This window comes from Dasypus novemcinctus, chromosome X (assembly GCF_030445035.2).
Source record: "Dasypus novemcinctus isolate mDasNov1 chromosome X, mDasNov1.1.hap2, whole genome shotgun sequence".
Lineage (NCBI taxonomy): Eukaryota > Metazoa > Chordata > Mammalia > Cingulata > Dasypodidae > Dasypus > Dasypus novemcinctus.
This window is the reverse complement of record NC_080704.1, coordinates 158,603,057-158,610,204: the sequence shown is the minus strand read 5'-3', so window position 1 is coordinate 158,610,204 and position 7,148 is coordinate 158,603,057. Positions and strand designations below refer to the sequence as shown.

At 40.7% G+C, this 7,148-nt stretch overlaps 1 pseudogene; it reads left to right on the top strand.

Moving 5' to 3' along the window:
* The first annotated feature begins 5,580 nt into the window (after positions 1-5,580).
* Positions 5,581-6,312, top strand: LOC101416736 (dnaJ homolog subfamily C member 8 pseudogene; annotated as a pseudogene).
* Positions 6,313-7,148: the final 836 nt, after the last annotated feature.

The window sequence follows — 7,148 nt, the reverse complement described above, 5'->3', positions numbered from 1 at the left end:
CACTTCAGGACTATTAGGTAACAATGTCAGGCAGCAAATCAGTAGTAAAGACCCAAAAATTTCCCCAAAACATAGAAGTGGTCATGGAAGCTTCTTAAAGGAGGTAGGCTTAACTACAGCACATCTCATTTTCTTATTTTTTTTTAAGATTTTATTTTATTTATTTCTCTTCCCTCCCCCCCACCCCAGTTGTCTGTTCTCTGGGTCCATTTGCTGCGTGCTCTTCTTTTTGTCCACTTCTATTGTTGTCAGTGGCATGGGAATCTGTGTTTCTTTTTGTTGTGTCATCTTGTGTCACCTCTCCATGTGTGCAGCACCATTCCTGGACAGGCTGCACTTTCTTTTGTGCTGGGTGGCTCTCCTTATGGGGCGCACTCCTTGCACATGGGGCTCCCTTACGAGGGCGGCACCCCTGCATGGCACGGCACTCCTTGTGCACATCAGCACTGCACATGGGCCAGCTCCACATGGGTTAAGGAGGCCTGGGGTTTGAACCGTGGACCTCCCTTGTGGTAGACGGACACCCTATCCACTGGACCAAGTCTACTTCCCCCTCATTTTCATCTTACAGCCTGTTGCAAGTGCACAAATGAGGAAATAGATTCAGAGAAGGTAAGTTTCTTCTCCAAAGTCACACAGCTTATAATTAGAAGAGCTGGAACTTGAATCTAGTTTTTCTGGTTCTGGGTATTGTGCTCTTTCCAAAGCAAAGAGGTTGAGCTTGATTGAATAGAAAGGATTTGATTAGGGAGGGAGAGTAAGAGGCAGAAAGCACACCAGGAACAGAGACACAGATATGATGATATCAGCCTTCAAAGAAGGACTACTTCATCTTTTCACCACCAATTCCTTCAACCCAGATATACCACTCTTCCTTCTTGTTGCAATAGATAATTTGCTGTTCCTTTTACCCAGGGTTAAAGACTATATCCCAACCCATCTCACCTTTAAAAGACCATTTGCTCCTGCAATTTTCCTATTTCTCTCTTCTCATTAATTACTCTTTATCCACAGAATATATTTTCAGAACAGTTGACTCTAGTTGCTGTCTTTACTTCCTCACCTTCCTTCCTGTCTTCAGTCTAACCGTGTCAGAATACTAATTCTATCACTCACCTGAAATGACTATTACCAAGGCCAAGAATGGCCTCTACTCTTGCCAAATCCAAGGGGCTCATCTTTCTCCTTTCAGCAGTATTTAACATGACTAGGTATTCCTCCCTTCTGAAACCTCTTTCTTCCCTAGGCTTCCAGAAACTCATGTTCTCCTGTTTTTGCCCCCTTGTCTTTGGCCACTCCTTTTCAGTGTTCTTTGTGGGCTCCTTTTTCTCCTTTGCCTGATTCCTAAATATCAAAGGACTCAAGGCTCCATTCTTGGATATATTTTCTATCTACTCTTACTATCTTTCTGATTTCATCTAGTACTATCACTTTCACTACCATTTATTTATAAGAAGTGAGATTCTCCATTTCTTATAGCGAACTAATTTCTCCACATCTCCAGGTAGAGGTCTAATGAACATGTTTACCTTAACATGGCAAAAGCAATATTTTCTGACTCCAAGACCCATGATCTTAACCACTGTATTCAATTAGGATTATTTTCTTGTATGCTTTTGTTCATGCGGGCTATGATTACATTATTTGTTTTTTTAAATGGTCTATTTGCTTTTGTTTTATCAAAATACTGGTGACGTACTATATTTGAGATCTTTTTCATGAAGTGGTGTCAGTACAACTGTTCCTCTTAAGGTACTTTGGCAATTGACTTTTAAATCCCAAATGTAATTATTGCACTTTATCTTAGTTAAATTTCCCCTCTTGTTTTGACCTATCCTTAAAGCATATCAAGCATTTGAAACTTAGGTATGTCATTTACTATGTTTACTCCCTTCCTTATCTTTGTGAATTTACAAATTTTATAAGTGTGACTAATTTGTCTAAGTCATTGACAAAAAATATGAACAGGGCAAGATAAAAAACAGAGCTCTAATACATGGTCCCCTCTAAGATGTTATCAATATCCTTTAGTATGCACTCTGGCTAAAGCTACCCAGTCAGTTGTAGATATAGTTAGCTGAACCACTATCTAGCCCTTATGTCACCATCTTGCTCTCTAGGATACCATATGAGACTTTTCAAGTGTCCTTCTGGTATCAAGATATGACAGAATGACTAACGTGGTAGCAGCAAGAATAGAAAAGAAGAAGGAGATAAGATGATTAAAGGGAACATAAACTTGATGGCATATGGGTATGAAGAGAGAAGAGAAGCATTTGAGCATAGTTCAGAGGTTACATGCTAACATCCCATGGATAGCAAACGTGGGGTGTTTTTCTGGGGAACTACACAGTGGTTTTTAAAATTCGATAAGTTACCCAGCAACAGAGATGACTCAATAATATCTTGTTAAGTGAAAGAAGCCTAACACTAAAGAGTACACACTGTGTAATTTCTACAAAAAGTTCTAGAACATGAAAATTAACCTATGGTAGAAAAAAATCAGATCAGTGGCATGACAGTTGGAAATTCCTTTATGAACCTTAAGAAGAAAAAGATTATGTTTTTGAACTAATCCATTCCTGTGGGCATGTGACTCTTTTGATTAGACTACTTCGGTGAGGTATGAGACACAGGTTGGGTTTCTGCCCTCTTGCTGGACCTTATATAGATGGAGACACAAAGGAAGAGACACACAGGAAATGAAGCTGCCATATCGATCCTGATATGTGAAAGAACGGAGAAAGAGAAGGGAGTTGAGGTTTTACAGGTGCAGAGAGGCAGAGAGAAGTCCTGGAGCTTGGAATCAGCAGAGCACAGAAGCACAGAAAGAGGCCCTCAGGGGGCTGGGCCCAAGGGGCAGCTCAAGACTGAGGAAACAAGCCTTGCCATATGCCTGATCAGCCCCTGCTGAGCTCCAGGAGAAGAGCCCTATGCCTGATTGCCTTCAGCTCGGCTCTGGGAGACAGCGAGCCCAAAAGAGAAAGGCAGGGACCTCAATAGAGATTCACCACAATCTTGGCTCACCATGTGACAGGATGCTAGTATCACCAGTAGTTGACTTTGGTGAGAAAAGCTTTCATGGCCTCAAAACTGTAAACTTTTACCCTAATAAATTTTCCATTATAAAAGCCAACACATTTCTGGTACTTTGTATTGGCAGCCCTGTGAAAACCTAAGACAAGTGGTTACCTTGGATAGGCAGGATGGGGAGACAGGGAATGACTGGGAAGAGGCAGAAAGAAACTTTTTGGGTTTATGGGTATGTTCTATATCTTGATAGGCTTTTGTGTCATGCAGGTATATGGGTACGAATGTGTTGAAATGCATCAAATGGTCCACTAAATTTTTTACATTTCATTGTTTGTAAAATTTATCTCTATGACAAAAGAAAATACTGTAAACAAATATTTAACTCTAGTTAATGATACATGTGATGAAATATTTAGAAGGAAGTATCTTGAAGTCTGCAACTTACTTTGAAATGCATAAAATGAAGGATAGGGAGATAAATATATCATAAAGCAAGTACAGTAAAATGTTAACAGTAGAATCTAGGTAATGGGCACATGAATGTTCAGAATAAAATCCTTTCAACTTTTCTGTATATGTTTGACATTTTGCATAGTTACACATTGGAAATAAAACAAAAGAAATATAAATTTGATAAAGCTGCCTACTTTTAAAAATTGGGGGAAAGCAGATTTGGCTCAATAGATAGACTGTCCGCTTACCACATGGGAGGTCCAGGGTTCAAACCCAGGGCCTCCTGACCCATGTGATGAGCTGGCGCATATGCAGTGCTGATGTGCACAAGGAGTGCCCTGCCATGCAGAGGTGTCCCTCATGTAGGGGAGCCCCACATGCAAGGAGTGTGCCCTATAAGGAGAGCCGCCCCACATGAAAGAAGGGCAGCCTGCCCAGGAGTGGCACCACACATATGGAGAGCTGACGCAGCAAGATGATGCAACCAAAAGAGACCCAGATTCCCAGTGCTGCTGACAAGAATATAAGCAGACACAGAACACAGCGAATATACACAGAGCAGACAACTGGGGGAGGGGAGGGGAGGACGGTGGGGAAAGGGAGAGAAATAAATAAAAAATAAATCTTTAAAAAATAAAAAAATAATAAACATTGGAAGATTTCACATAAAATTCTAGATATCTGTCTTCTCTTAAAAGTTGGAAGCTCTGGGAAGTGGCTGTGGCTCAATCGATTGGACTCCTGTCTACCATATGAGAGGCCTTGGGTTCACATCCTGGGCCTCCTTGTTGGCAAAGCTGGCCCACACCCACAGAGAGCTGACAGCTCACACCCATGGAGAGCTGACATCCCATGCCCACGGACAGCTGGCACAGCAAGATGATGCAACAAAGGGAGAAAACAGACACAGAAGAATGCACAGTGAATGGACCCAGAGAGCAGACAGCAAGCAAGCCACAAGGGTGGGGGGATAAATAAAATTAAAAAATAAATTAAATCTTAAAAAAAAGTTGGAAGATTTGGCAAGACTGGTCTCTCCCATGGCTGGAACTGAATGGATGCACTACAGGTCCTACCACTCCTGTTGATTATCCAACAGGGACAGATTGCACTGCTATTTGTTCTTTTTTTTTAATGTTTAAATAACTCTATTATTAAAAGTTTTGCTAAGATTGTATACTTTCTTCTTTGACCAACATAATGAGAAATGTCACATTTTCTTGATGTCTTAAGTTCACTTTTCAGGCAGGCAGCAAACCAGTGCTTCCTTTGCTAAGGACATATATAGGCTTGATGGCTCCTATGCTGTTCTAGTATGTTATTTTGCTACCACATTTCAGCAGATTTACTGGAAGCACTGTGACTTTCCACTCTTGCTTTTATGATGGTGTTTTAGTTTCCCTATTGCTAAGCAAATGCCATGGGTTAGCTTAAACAACGGGAATTTATTTGCTCATGATTTTGAGAGTAGGAGAAGTCTCAATCAAGGTTTCATTAAGGTGATACTTTCCTCCTGAAGACTGGCATTCTGGGGCTGGCTGCCAGTGATTCTTGGTCCTTGGCAACTCTGTCGCATAGTAACGTATATGTTGACTTCTCCTGTTATGAGTTCTGTTGACCTTCAATTGCTTGCTTCCCATAGCTTTCTCTCTGAATTTCATTCTGCTTATAAAGGACAGAGGTAATAGGATTAAGAACCATTCTGAATGAGTTGAGCCACACCTTAACTGAAGTAACCTCATCAGAAGTTCCTACTTACAATAGGTTCACACCCACAGGAATTAAATTTAAGAACATGTTTAATTTGTAATACACATAGCGCCAAACCACCACAGATGACTTCTGTATCCTGCTTCTAGGAACCAAATAAAGTTGCAAGGGGGAAATTTATAACCGGGCTTATTGAATTGATAAACATTTTACAGAACTAATCAGGTTGATATAGATAAACTTATGAACTGTGTGACCACTACTATCAATATTGAGGGCCTCTTATTTTTTCAAATTTTGTCATTTTCTGAGTTTGTATAGAGTTTTCTTTAAAAACATGTATGTTCTGTGCAGAAGGATCACATGGTGGGCTAGGCAGGAGAAATGGCGGCTTCAGCTGAGAGCAGGGCTTCAGGCGATGGAGGCAGCACGGAGGAAGCATGTATGACTTTTTCTAGTAAGTTGAAACAAATGGAGAGATTCTATTCTCACATCCACAAATCAGATTGAAAGATTGACTAATCCCTGGTTCCTCCTAAAATCAATTTGAATCCATTTGAGGTTCTTAAAATAAATCCTGAAATGACAGATAAGGAAATACAAAAGAGGTTTCAGCAGCTATCCGTATTGATGCATCCTGACAAAAATCAAGACGATGATGACAGACCACAGAAGGCTTTTGAAGCCGTGGACAAAACTTACAAGTTTCTACTGGATCAGGGATGGAAGAAAAAGGTCCTGGATATAATTCAGGCAGGAAAGGAATATGTGGAACACACTGTGAAAGAGCAGAAAAAGCAATTAAAGAAGGAAGGAAAACCTACAAATGTGGAAGAGGGTGATCCTGAGCTGTATGAACAAGCACTATTCAAATAGACAATGAAACTCTTTGCCGAACTAGAAATTGAAAAGAAAGAGAGAGAAGTCAAAGAGAAGAAGAGATTGAAGCTCAAGAAAAAGCTGAACGAGAAAGGAAGTGGCCAAAAAACTTTGAGAAAAGTCGAGATGGATGTGTGGACAGCTGGTGAATCTTTCAAGCAAACACAAAGAGGAAGAGAGAAGAAAAATCGGACCTTCCTGAGACTACCAAAAGTAAAAATGGAGCAGCATGTGTGAATACCTGAAGTCACAGCCATATGAGACTTCTCCTGACTGCCTCTCCTCCTGCTTTGAAGGACTCATTCTTTCCTCCTGCCTCCACCCCAACATAGTGTAGTGTTTGCTTTATAGTCCATTTTGCTTTCAATACAATTTACTATGGATCAGAACATTCTTTTTGTACAGTGAAATGAGGGGCTGAGTTAAAAAAAAAGACCTACCTTCACCTCCTACCTCCAGAGTAACTGGAATTGGAAGGTGCCTACAGGCTGTAACTTAATGTTTTGTACTTCACCGAATTATGATGGTTAGAAACTTCATGTATGCTTTGTAGAAATCATCTAAATATGTTGTTTATAAAACAATCAACCAAAACCTGTATGTTATCAGGTAGGCTCCTGCCTCATTCTTTATTTACATCAGAATTCTCACAGAGGAGAAAAGGAATCTCAAAATTGAAGTGAAAATTTCTGGCAAGGAAGGGCTAAGATGACAGCATATTCATGACTGGCTGAGTGCTCCAGTATACTCTCCTGGCATCTGCAACTCTGGTTCCAAGGATTTCAGATGAGGGATAGTGCATCAAAATCAGGAAAGTGTTTTAAAGGTCTATTCCTTATAAAGAGTTCTACCCAATGCATTCAGGATGCAACAAAAAGACAGAATGGCCACACTGCCTAAGATAACTTGTCCATCTTCTGAGACCAGTACTCAGGAGATCCGCATCAAGAAAATTTCCATCGATAAGGAGCGCCTGGAAGCGTTGAAGCTAAACCAGTGGGAGACGTAGCAGCAGCTGCTTCCAATGCATCCTCCTCGCTACGTCTGCCTCTGTTACTCGTCAGTGAGGGCTT